The sequence below is a fragment of the Macaca fascicularis genome, chromosome 8 (genome assembly GCF_037993035.2).
Source record: "Macaca fascicularis isolate 582-1 chromosome 8, T2T-MFA8v1.1".
In the NCBI taxonomy this organism is placed as follows: domain Eukaryota; kingdom Metazoa; phylum Chordata; class Mammalia; order Primates; family Cercopithecidae; genus Macaca; species Macaca fascicularis.
This window is the reverse complement of record NC_088382.1, coordinates 113,178,046-113,191,487: the sequence shown is the minus strand read 5'-3', so window position 1 is coordinate 113,191,487 and position 13,442 is coordinate 113,178,046. Positions and strand designations below refer to the sequence as shown.

The following is a 13,442-nucleotide window of genomic DNA, read 5'->3' as shown; positions in this document are numbered from 1 at the left end:
GAAATCATGTCCTCTGTGGCAACACAGATGCAGCTGAAAGCCATTAGCCTAACTGAATTAACACAGAAACAGAAAATTAAATACCACATGTTCTCCTTTATAAGTGGGAACTAAACAATGGGTACATACAGACGTAAAGATGGAAACAATAGACACTGGGACTCCAAAGCCAGGAAGGGGAGAAAGGGGTAATGAATGAATAATGACCTATTGCGTACTATGTTCAATATTTGAGTGATGGGTTCAAAAGCCCAAACCTGAGCATTACACAATATATCCATGTAACAAACCTCCACATGTATACCCTGAATCTAAAATCAAAAAGAAAAATAAAGGCAAAAGACAAACTCTATCTTAATCACTAAAATTATGCTAGTCATTATGCTTTAACAAGCGTGATCTTATCTGGATTCAATATATTTTTTAAAGTAGTCTAAATAATATTTTGAAAAGTATATTTTGTCATTATTTTATCTGCTTCATTTTTCTTTTTTTCCATTTAAGACTTTTTAAGGTTATTATAAATCAAATTTCCTTTAAAATATAGATAGCTTTAAACCATTTTGAAACTTCCCGAAGTGATGTGTTTTCAAAAGTTAATTAGTTTAAGATTTGCATTATTTAATGACTCCAACAATGTACTACCAGCAAATGATCCCACCTAAAAGAAACACAACTCATTTAATGAGTCTGTAATCAAAACTGACAATACTGTTAGCCTCTGACAGATGCCACTGAGCTTTCAAAGATTAATACAGAACTCTCTGTTGTTAAGCATCATGGTCAACAAAATGTTTATTTTGTGGACATGTGGAGTTTTTTAAAATATACCCAAGATTACTTTCTTTAGGGAAACACTCTCCTCCATGCCATATGGTTCTAGTAAGACTAGCTATGGGCCTAGGCACATGACCCAGCTCTGAGTAAACATGGTACCATCATTTCCTTGCACAGAGTGACTGGTCTGAGAAGGGCATGTGACAGACAAAGCAGAGATAATAAGAGTTCTTCCCTAAGCAGACAGTACAGCATAGTGGCAAGCACAGAGTCTGCCTGGATTTTAATTCTTGGCTCTATCACTAACTAGTTAAATAATCAAACAAGTAACTTAATTGGTTTGTATCTTAATTTCCTCATCTTTGAAATGTAGCTACTAACAATACCTTCCTCAAAGAGCTATTATGAAGATAAAATACAGTATAGCATACATAAAGTGTTGGCATGGTAATTAGCATATAAAAAGCATTAAATACATTTTAATATTAGTTATCAATACCATTATGTCTGGGCTTCTGGATTGGGTGGGGACTTGGAGAACTTTTCTGTCTAGCTAAAGGATTGTAAACACACCAATCAGTGCTCTGTGTCTAGCTAAAGATTTGTAAACACACCAATCAGCACTCTGTAAAAACACACCAGTGTTCTGTGTCTAGCTAAAGGTTTGTAAACGCACCAATCAGCACTCTGTAAAAACGCACCATGCTCGCTACGGCAGCACATATACTAAAATTGGAACAATACAGAGAAGATTAGCATGGCTCCTGCACAAGGATGACACGCAAATTCGTGAAGCGGTCCATATTTAAAAAAAAAAAAATGCACCAATCAGTGCTCTGTGTCTAGCTAAAAGTTTGTAAACGCACCAATCAGCACTCTGTAAAAATGCACCAGTCAGTGCTCTGTGTCTAATGTCTAGCTAAAGGTTTGTAAATACACCAGTCAGCATTCTGTAAAAATGCACTAATCAGCACTCTGTAAAATGTACCAATCAGTGCTCTGTAAAATGGACCAATCAGCAGGTCATGGGCGGGGCCAAATAAGGGAATAAAAACTGGCCACCCGAGCCAGCAGTGGCAACCTGCTCCGGTCACCTTCCATGCTGTGGAAGCTTTGTACTTTCGCTCTTGGCAATAAATCTTGTTGCTGCTCACTCTTTGGATTCACACTACCTTTTACGAGCTGTAACACTCGCCAAGAAGGTCTGCAGCTTCACTCCTGAAGTCAAGCAAGACCACGAACCCACCAGAAGGAAGAAACTCTGGACACATCTGAGCATCAAAAGGAACAAACTCCGGACACACCATCTTTAAGAACTGTAACACTCACCACGAGGGTCCGCGGCTTTATTCTTGAAATCAGCAAGACCAAGAACCCACTGGAAGGAACCAATTCTGGACACACTATTACTATTATTGTTGCTGTTGCTTTTGTTATTTGCATTATAAATATGTGATGGAACTATTAAATCTGGACAATGCAGCCTAAATATGGAAGCAGTGTGTCTTTCCCAGTGGCAGAGCAGATAGAAGAAAATTTTTGAAGCAAACAAAAGGAAACAGAATGGAGGGGCGGAGCAAGATGGCCGAATAGGAACAGCTCCAGTCTCCAGCTCCCAGCGCGAGCAACACAGAAGACAGGTGATTTCTGCATTATCAACTGAGGTACTGGGTTCATCTCACTGGGGAGTGCCGGACAATCAGTGCTGGTCAGCTGCTGCAGCCCGACCAGCGAGAGCTGAAGCAGGGCGAGGCATCGCCTCACCTGGGAAGCGCAAGGGGTAAGGGAATCCCTTTTCCTAGCCAGGGGAACAGAGACACACAACACTTGGAAAATCGGGTAACTCCCACCCCAATACTGCGCTTTAATCAAACGGGCACACCAGGAGATTATATCCCACACCTGGCCGGGAGGGTCCCATGCCCACGGAGCCTTCCTCATTGCTAGCACAGCACTCTGCGATCTAACCACAAGGCAGCAGCGAGGCTGGGGGAGGGGCGCCCTCCATTGCTGAGGCTTAAGTAGGTAAACAAACCCCTGGGAAGATCGAACTGGGTGGAGCTCACAGCAGCTCAAGGAGGTCTGCCAGTCTCTGTAGACTCCACCTCTGGGGACAGGGCACAGCTAAACAACAACAACAACAAACAAACAAAAAAAAGCAGCAGAAACCTCTGCAGATGCAAGCAACTCTGTCTGACAGCTTTGAAGAGAGCAGTGGATCTCCCAACACGGAAGTTGAGATCTGAGAACGGACAGACTGCCTGCTCAAGTGGGTCTCTGACCCCTGAGTAGCCTAACTGGGAGACATGCTCCACTAGGAGCAGACCGACATCCCACACCTCACACGGTGGAGTACACCCCGAGAGGAAGCTTCCAAAGCAAGAATCAGACAGGTACACTCGCTGTTCAGCAGTATTCTATCTTCTGCAGCCTCTGCTGCTGACACCCAGGCAAACAGGGTCTGGAGTGGACCTCAAGCAATCTCCAACAGACCTACAGCTGAGGGTCCTGACTGTTAGAAAGAAAACTAACAAACAGGAAGGACATCCACACCAAAACCACATCAGTACGTCACCATCATCAAAGACCAAAGGCAGATAAAAACACAAAGATGGGGAAAAAGCAGGGCAGAAAAGCTGGAAATTCAAAAAATAAGAGCGCATCTCCCCCTCCAAAGGAACGCAGCTCATCGCCAGCAACAGATCAAAGCTGGATGGAGAATGACTTTCACGAGATGAGAGAAGAAGGCTTCAGTCCATCAAACTTCTCAGAGCTAAAGGAGGAATTACGTACCCAGCGCAAAGAAACTAAAAAGCTTGAAAAAAGAGTAGAAGAATTGATAACCAGAATAATTAATGCAGAGAAGGCCATAAAGGAACGGACAGAGATGAAAACCATGACACGAGAAATAAGTGACAAATGCACAAGCTTCAGTAACCGACTCAATCAACTGGAAGAAAGAGTATCAGCGATTGAGGATCAAATGAATGAAATGAAGCGAGAAGAGAAATCTAAAGAAAATAGAAGAAAAAGAAATAAACAAGCCTGCAAGAATTATGGGATTATGTAAAAAGACCAAATCTACGTCTGATTGGGGTGCCTGAAAGTGAGGGGTAAAATGGAACCAAGTTGGAAAACATTCTTCAGGATATCATCCAGGAGAACTTCCCCAACCTAGTAGAGCAGGCCAACATTCAAATTCAGGAAATACAGAGAACGCCACAAAGATACTCCTCGAGAAGAGCAACTCTAAGACACATAATTGCCAGATTCACCAAAGTTGAAATGAAGGAAAAAATCTTAAGGGCAGCCAGAGAGAAAGGTCGGGTTACCCACAAAGGGAAGCCCATCAGACTAACAGTAGATCTCTCGGCAGAAACTCTCCAAGCCAGAAGAGAGTGGGGGCCAATATTCAACATTCTTAAAGAAAAGAATTTTAAACCCAGAATTTCATATGCAGCCAAACTAAGTTTCATAAGTGCAGGAGAAATAAAATCCTTTACAGATAAGCAAATGCTTAGAGATTTTGTCACCACCAGGCCTGCCTTACAAGAGATCCTGAAGGAAGCACTAAACATGGAAAGGAACAACTGGTACCAGCCATTGCAAAAACATGCCAAAATGTAAAGAACATCGAGGCTAGGAAGAAACTGCATCAACTAACGAGCAAAATAACCAGTTAATATTATAATGGCAGGATCAAGTTCACACATAATAATATTAACCTTAAATGTAAATGGACTAAATGCTCCAATTAAAAGACACAGACTAGCAAACTGGATAAAGAGTCAAGACCCATCAGTGTGCTGTATTCAGGAGACCCATCTCACATGCAGAGACATACATAGGCTCAAAATAAAGGGATGGAGGAAGATCTACCAAGCAAATGGAGAACAAAAAAAAGCAGGGGTTGCAATACTAGTCTCTGATACAACAGACTTTAAACTATCAAAGATCAAAAGAGACAAAGAAGGCCATTACATAATGGTAAAGGGATCAATTCAACAGGAAGAGCTAACTATCCTAAATATATATGCACCCAATACAGGAGCACCCAGATTCATAAAGCAAGTCCTTAGAGACTTACAAAGAGACTTAGATTCCCATACAATAATAATGGGAGACTTCAACACTCCATTGTCAACATTAGACAGATGGACGAGACAGAAAGTTAACAAGGATATCCAGGAATTGAACTCATCTCTGCAGCAAGCAGACCTAATAGACTCTACAGAACTCTCCACCCCAAATCAACAGAATATACATTCTTCTCAGCACCACATCACACTTATTCCAAAATTGACCACATAATTGGAACTAAAGCACTCCTTAGCAAATGTACAAGAACAGAAATTATAACAAACTGTCTCTCAGACCACAGTGCAATCAAACTAGAACTCAGGACTAAGAAACTCAATCAAAACCACTCAACTACATGGAAACTGAATAACCTCCTCCTGAATGACTAGTGCATGCACAACGAAATGAAGGCAGAAATAAAGATGTTCTTTGAAACCAATGAGAACAATGATACAACATACCAGAATCTCTGGAACACATTTAAAGCAGTGTGTAGAGGGAAATTTATAGAACTAAATGCCCACAAGAGAAAGCTGGAAAGATCTAAAATTGACACTCTAACATCACAATTAAAAGAACTAGAGAAGCAAGAGCAAACACATTCAAAAGCTAGCAGAAGGCAAGAAATAACTAAGATCAGAGCAGAACTGAAGGAGATAGAGACACAAAAAACCCTCCAAAAAATCAATGAATCCAGGAGTTGGTTTTTGGAAAAGATCAACAAAATTGATAGACTGCTAGCAAGACTAATAAAGAAGAAAAGAGAGAAGAATCAAATAGACGCAATAAAAAATGATAAAGGGGATATCACCACCAACCCCACAGAAATACAAACTAGCATCAGAGAATACTATAAACACCTCTACGCAAATAAACTAGAAAATCTAGAAGAAATGGATACTTTCCTGGACACTTACACTCTCCCAAGACTAAACCAGGAAGAAGTTGAATCCCTGAATAGACCAATAGCAGGCTCTGAAATTGAGGCAATAATTAATAGCCTACCAACCAAAAAAAGTCCAGGACCAGATGGATTCACAGCTGAATTCTACCAGAGGTACAAGGAGGAGCTGGTACCATTCCTTCTGAAACTATTCCAATCAATAGAAAAAGAGAGAATCCTCCCTAACTCATTTTATGAGGCCAACATCATCCTGATACCAAAGCCTGGCAGAGACACAACAAAAAAAGAGAATTTTAGACCAATATCCCTGATGAACATCAATGCAAAAATCCTCAATAAAATACTGGCAAACCGAATCCAGCAGCACATCAAAAAGCTTATCCACCATGATCAGGTTGGCTCCATCCCCGGGATGCAAGGCTGGTTCAACATACACAAATCAATAAACGTAATCCAGCATATAAACAGAACCAAAGACAAAAACCACATGATTATCTCAATAGATGCAGAAAAGGCCTTTGACAAAATTCAACAGCCCTTCATGCTAAAAACTCTCAATAAATTCGGTATTGATGGAACGTATCTTAAAATCATAAGAGCTATTTATGACAAACTCACAGCCAATATCATACTGAATGGGCAAAAACTGGAAACATTCCCTTTGAAAACTGGCACAAGACAGGGATGCCCTCTCTCACCACTCCTATTCAACATAGTGTTGGAAGTTCTGGCTAGGGCAATCAGGCAAGAGAAAGAAATAAAGGGTATTCAGTTAGGAAAAGAAGAAGTCCAATTGTCCCTGTTTGCAGATGACATGATTGTATATTTAGAAAACCCCATTGCCTCAGCCCAGAATCTCCTTAAGCTGATAAGAAACTTCAGCAAAGTCTCAGGATACAAAATTAATGTGCAAAAATCACAAGCATTCTTATACACCAGTAACAGACAAACAGAGAGCCAAATCATGAATGAACTTCCATTCACAATTGCTTCAAAGAGAATAAAATACCTAGGAATCCAACTTACAAGGGATGTAAAGGACCTCTTCAAGGAGAGCTACAAACCACTGCTCAGTGAAATAAAAGAGGACATAAACAAATGGAAGAACATACCATGCTCATGGATAGGAAGAATCAATATCGTGAAAATGGCCATACTGCCCAAGGTAATTTATAGATTCAATGCCATCCCCATCAAGCTACCAATGAGTTTCTTCACAGAATTGGAAAAAACTGCTTTAAAGTTCATATGGAACCAAAAAAGACCCCGCATCTCCAAGACAATCCTAAGTCAAAAGAACGAAGCTGGAGGCATCACGCTACCTGACTTCAAACTATACTATAAGGCTACAGTAACCAAAACAGCATGGTACTGGTACCAAAACAGAGATATAGACCAATGGAACTGAACAGAGTCCTCAGAAATAATACCACACATCTACAGCCATCTGATCTTTGATAAACCTGAGAAAAACAAGAAATGGGGAAAGGATCCCCTATTTAATAAATGGTGCTGGGAAAATTGGCTAGCCATAAGTAGAAAGCTGAAACTGGATCCTTTCCTTACTCCTTATACGAAAATTAATTCAAGATGGATTAGAGACTTAAATGTTAGACCTAATACCATAAAAACCCTAGAAGAAAACCTAGGTAATACCATTTAGGACATAGGCACAGGCAAGGACTTCATGTCTAAAACACCAAAAGCAATGGCAACAAAAGCCAAAATTGACAAATGGGATCTCATTAAACTAAAGAGCTTCTGCACAGCAAAAGAAACTACCATCAGAGTGAACAGGCAACCTACAGAATGGGAGAAAATTTTTGCAATCTACTCATCAGACAAGGGGCTAATATCCAGAACCTACAAAGAACTCAAACAAATTTACAAGAAAAAAACAAACAACCCCATCAAAAAGTGGGCATAGGATATGAATAGACATTTCTCAAAAGAGGACATTCATACGGCCAACAGACACATGAAAAAATGCTCATCATCACTGGCCACCAGAGAAATGCAAATCAAAAGCACAATGAGATACCATCTCACACCAGTTAGAATGGCGATCATTCAAAAGTCAGGAAACAACAGGTGCTGGAGAGGATGTGGAGAAATAGGAACACTTTTACACTGTTGGTGGGATTGTAAACTAGTTCAACCATTATGGAAAACAGTATGGCAATTCCTCAAGGATCTAGAACTAGAAATACCATATGACCCAGCCATCCCATTACTGGGTATATACCCAAAGGATTATAAATCATGCTGCTATAAAGACACATGCACACGTATGTTTACTGCAGCACTATTCACAAGAGCAAAGACTTGGAATCAACCCAAATGTACATCAGTGACAGACTGGATTAAGAAAATGTGGCACATATACACCATGGAATATTATGCAGCCATAAAAAAGGATGAGTTCATGTCCTTTGTAGGGACATGGATGCAGCTGGAAACCATCCTTCTCAGCAAACTATCGCAAGAACAGAAAACCAAACAGCGCATGTTCTCACTCATAGGTGGGAACTGAACAATGAGATCACTTGGACTTGGGAAGGGGAACATCACACACCGGGGCCTATCATGGGGAAGGGGGAGGGGGGAGGGATTGCATTGGGAGTTATACCTGATGTAAATGACGAGTTGATGGGTGCTGATGAGTTGATGGGTGCAGCACACCAACATGGCACAAGTATACATATGTAACAAACCTGCACGTTATGCACATGCACCCTAGAACTCATAGTATAATTTGAAAAAAAAAAAGGGAAATAGAACCAAGAGACCAATGGAAAGAATCCTAAAGATATTCTCTGAGGCTTTGAATCCAGTTATCTGTTGGACTTTCCAGTCATATGAACAAATAAATTTATTTTTCTTCCCTTATGCTAGTTTAAGGTGAGTTTTTTTACTCAAAACAAAAAGTACTAATATAACATCTTTTGCCTATAAATCACAAAAAAAATAGAAATGCATATATACACATATAGTAGGTACATATATATACACACAAACATACATATGACAAATATATATGCCATATATAAGAAATCTATGTGTGTCAATTAGGTTTTCACTATTTGTTGTCACAGTATCCATAACAAAAGTAAAAAAAAGGAAGGCAGCCTTATTCTACACTCCCAGTTGATAAGTTAATATTCCATCTCCATTAACATCCTATTACAGTATTTTCAAGAAACTTCAAGGAGGCTTCCATGTATTAAGGTGGGAAAGGGGGAACAATGCAGATGTGGTTGGAAAGGTAAATTGATCAGACTATTAAGAGTGTTGTATACTACGGGATTTGAAATTTTATCTTGTTGAACATAGGTATCCATGATGTTTTTAAGATCAAAGTGACATTCTTTATTCATTCAATAAATACTTAATGAATACATAGTATGTGCCAAACACAATACTAAAGCATATACACATCATAGCTGCTGTTGTCGAATTTATAATCTAGTTAACAGGTCTGTGTTCTCTAACCCTGATGACAGATCATAACAGATAAGAAAAATGAGTGAGAATTTATATAGATACTTAAGAAAAAGGAAAAATTATAAGAAGACCAATTGGTCATTAGGACAGTAAACAGCAGTCAAAGAAGGTTCCAAAATATTTATTTTGAGTCATTGGTATAGGAAAAACAGTAAAAACAATAGCTTTTGTCAGTAAATGTTTAGGCTGGTGCAAAAGTAGTTGAGCTGTTGCAATTACTTTTAATTGCAAATTTTATCTGGAAATATTGAGTTCTCCCTACTTACTAGAAGCTAAGCTCCATGAAAGCTCTAATCACTATACAAAACAGAGATTAGACTAGTGACTGGCACTTAGTAGGTGCTCAATAAATGTGTTATTTTTGAACAAACTATCTTCAAAATTTGCAGGTAGAAACATAAATTCAATAATTAATTTATTGATACCTATCATGTTATCAGGGACCATACTAACAATTGGGGACTATGCTACCAGTAAATAAAACACAATTCCATGCTCCTAAGGTACTGCCAGTGTGCTGGAGCATTATCGACCTTTTCCATCCCTAAACACATTTACAATCTCCTGCAAAAATTTTTTCCTGGAAAAGTTTAGAGAAGCAAAGCATCAGAGGATTTGTGAAATGGGAGAGACTTATTTATAAGAACATTCGATATTCATGTGAGTTTAGCTAACTCATTTAAAGAACTCAAAAATTTATCTTTTGATAATGAACAAATAAGTAATAAAGAATGAGATAATTCATACATTTTTCAATTCTAACTCTATTTTTTCATTAGTGTTATTTTTCCAAAACTCTATTCTTTGTGGAGAATTTGTTGGCAACATCAGTATTGAAAACCAATCTAAGAGTTTAGATGAGAGGTCTACAAACAAACTTATAGCAACAAAGCAGCATAGAGGTACATTGTATAATGAGGGTATGGGGAAGGATTTAGGGCAACATAAAGAAGGGTTACCTAATGCAGTCCTAAAGGATGTGTAAAAACTTCCTGGAACACACGATATTTGACAAAAGTCTTAAGAACTGAGTAGATTAAAACTAATTGCAGGATACAAGACCAATATTCAAAGATCGATTGTATTTCTGATACTAGCAATGAACATTTCCAAAATGAAATTATGAAAACAACTGCATGTTTAAAATAGCATGAGCCAGGCATGATGACTCACACCTATAATCCCAGCAACTTGGGAGGCTGAGGTAGTAGGACTGCTTGAGGCCAGGAGTTCAAGACCAGCCTAGGCAACATAGCAAGACCTTGTCTCTGCAAAAAGAAAAAAAAAAATTAGCCAGGTGTAATAGCACATGCTTGTAGTCCTAGCTACTCAGGAGGCAGATGTGGGAAGACTGTTTGAGCCCAGGATTTCAAGGCTACAGTGAGCTGAAATCAACACCACTATACTCTAGCTTGAACAAAAGAGCAAGATCCTGTATCTTTAAAAAAAAAATTAAAAAAAAATACTTAGGTACAAATTTAACAAAAGATGTGTTAAGATTTGTATACTGAAAACTACAAATTATTATTGGGAAAAAAATAAAGAAGATTTAAATACATGGAAAGACACCCCATATCCATAAGCCACAAAACGTAATATTGTTAAGACAGCAATACTCCTGAAATTGACACACATTCGATACAATTAGTATCAAAATCCAAGTTAGCTTTTTTCAGATCAGTTCTATTGATCTGAAGTCCAGAAATAAGCCCTTATATCAATGATGAATTGATTTTTGACAAAGGTGCAAAGGCTATTCAGTAGAGAAAGAATAGCATTTACAACAAATAGTGCTGAGAAAATTGTTTATCCTTATACAAGAGAATGAAGTTAGACTCCTATTTCACATCATATAAAATTAACTCCAAGGGGATTAAAGACCTAAATGTCAAAGCCAAAACCATAAAACTCTTAGAAGAAAACATAAAAGTAATTTTCATGACCTTGGGTTAGGTAATGGTTTCCTTCGATATGACACTGAAGCACAAACAACAAAAACAAAAAAAGACAAACTGGACATCAAAATTAAAAACTTTGTCCAAAGGGCACCATCAAGAAAGTGAAAAGAGCGAAAGGAACACGGTGATCAGCTCATGCAGCTGTAAGACACCATGAACTCACTTTCAGATCAGTTTTGTAATGCCACTGATGTGTTGCAGCAATATGGTCTTCCTGCCTCTTTTAATAATATTCAGACAGCAATTAACAAAGACCAGCCAGCTAACCCTACAGAAGAGTATGCTCAGCTTCTTACAGCACTGATTGCACAAACAGCAAAAGACATTGATGTTTTGATAGACTCCTTATCCAGTGAAGAATCTACAGCTGCTTTATAGGCTACTAGCTTATATAAGCTACAATAAAACCATGAGGCTGCTACATATTGTTTATCTAGGGAAATGCTTCTAGAAAAGATACAAAGTGCACTTGCTGATATTGCAGTCACACACAGCCGATCACAGTTACAGCTGAAGACAAGAAGTAGTACCCACAGCCAGTCTCTTCCAGACTTATAGTACCAGTGAATACTATGTGGCTGAGAAAAGGATTGTTCCAATACCATTAAGAATTCTGCATCAGATTTAGATGTAAGCCTTACCAACAGTTACAGAAACATTAAACACTGATATGTGTTACCTTTTTAGTACTTTTAATAATTTCCAATTTTCACTCTTGATAAACAAGGTTATAAAACTGTGATTGAACCATCTCTAAATATAATTCTAATTTATTTTACTTTATTTTATTCTTATTTTATTTTGAAACAGGGTCTTGCTCTGTCACCCAAGCTGGAGTGCAGTAGCAGGATCACAGATCAGTGCCACCTCAACCTCACAGGCTCAAGGAATCCTCCCACCTCTGCCTCCTGAGTAGCTGGGACTACAGAGGCACACCACCAAGCCCAGCTAATTTTTTTGTTTTTATTTCATTTATTTTTATTTATTTGTTTGTTTTGTAGAGATAGGGTGTCACTATGTTGCCCAAGCTGGTCTTGAACTCCTAGGCTCAAGAAATCCTCCCACCTCAACCTCTCAATGTGCTGGGATTACAGGCAAAAGCCACCATGCCAGGCCAAGGATTTGAATACATATTTCTTCAAATAAAATATAAAAATAGCCAATGAACACATGAAAAGTTGCTCACCATCATTTGTCATTAGAGAAATGCAAGTCAAACCCACAGTAGGATACTACTTCATACCCACCAGGATGGACACAATCAAAAAGAGAAAATAACAAGTGTTGGGAAGGATGTGGAGAAAGTAAAACCCTCACACATTGCTGGTGGGAATGTAAAATAGTGCAACCACTTTGGAAAAGTTTGGTAGTTTTTTAAAAACTTAAACCTAGAGTTACCATATGACCCAGCAATTCCATTCCTAGGTATATATCCAAGAACAATGGAAACACACATCTACACAAAAACTTGTACATGAATGTTCACAGCATTATTCATAATAGTCAAAAAAATGGAAATAACTCAAATCATCTGATGGACATTTGTCCACATACATGTGGCATATTCATATAACAGATTATTATTTGGCCATAAAAGAAAACAAAAAAGTACTATACATGTTATGACATGAACGAATCTTGAAAACATTATTCTAAGTAAAAGAAGCCAGGCACACACAAAAATTACATACTGTATGATTCCATTTATATAAAATATCGAGAACAGACAAATCTAGAGAGACAAAGAGATTAGTGGTTGCCAGATTAGTGGCTGGGGTGAGGGAATAATGGAGAATGAGTACTTAATGAACACAGGGTTTCCTTTTGGGGTGATGAAAATATTCCAAAACTGGATAGTGGTGATGTTCGCATAACACTGCAAATGTACCAAATGCCATATGGTAAAATTTTATATGTGCATTTTATCACAATAAAAAAAGAAGAAAAGTACTGACACATGTTATGACGTGAATGACCCTTGAGAACATTATGTTAAGTGAAAGAAGAAGTCACAAAAGACAACATACCGTATGGTTCTGTTTATATGAAATCTCCAGAATAGGCAAATCCATAGAAAGATTAGTGGTTGCCTAGGATGAGGGAAGGGAAAAGGGAGGAGGGAGTGCTAACGGGTACAGGGTTTCTTTCAGGAGGAACAAAAGAATGAAATGGTCTAAAATTAGACTGTGGTTATAGTTGCACCACTCTGAGAATATACT

At 38.4% G+C, this 13,442-nt stretch overlaps 1 protein-coding gene and 1 non-coding gene across 27 annotated transcripts in view; one reads left to right on the top strand and one right to left on the bottom strand.

Moving 5' to 3' along the window:
• The window catches only part of RIMS2 (regulating synaptic membrane exocytosis 2), a 753,111-nt gene that overhangs the window by 683,178 nt on the left and 56,491 nt on the right, over nucleotides 1–13,442 (bottom strand). The window lies entirely within an intron of this gene.
• LOC123575452 (U6 spliceosomal RNA) lies at nucleotides 1,480–1,586 on the top strand. Its single transcript, XR_006700726.1, has one exon. It is a non-coding gene; the product is annotated as a U6 spliceosomal RNA (small nuclear RNA).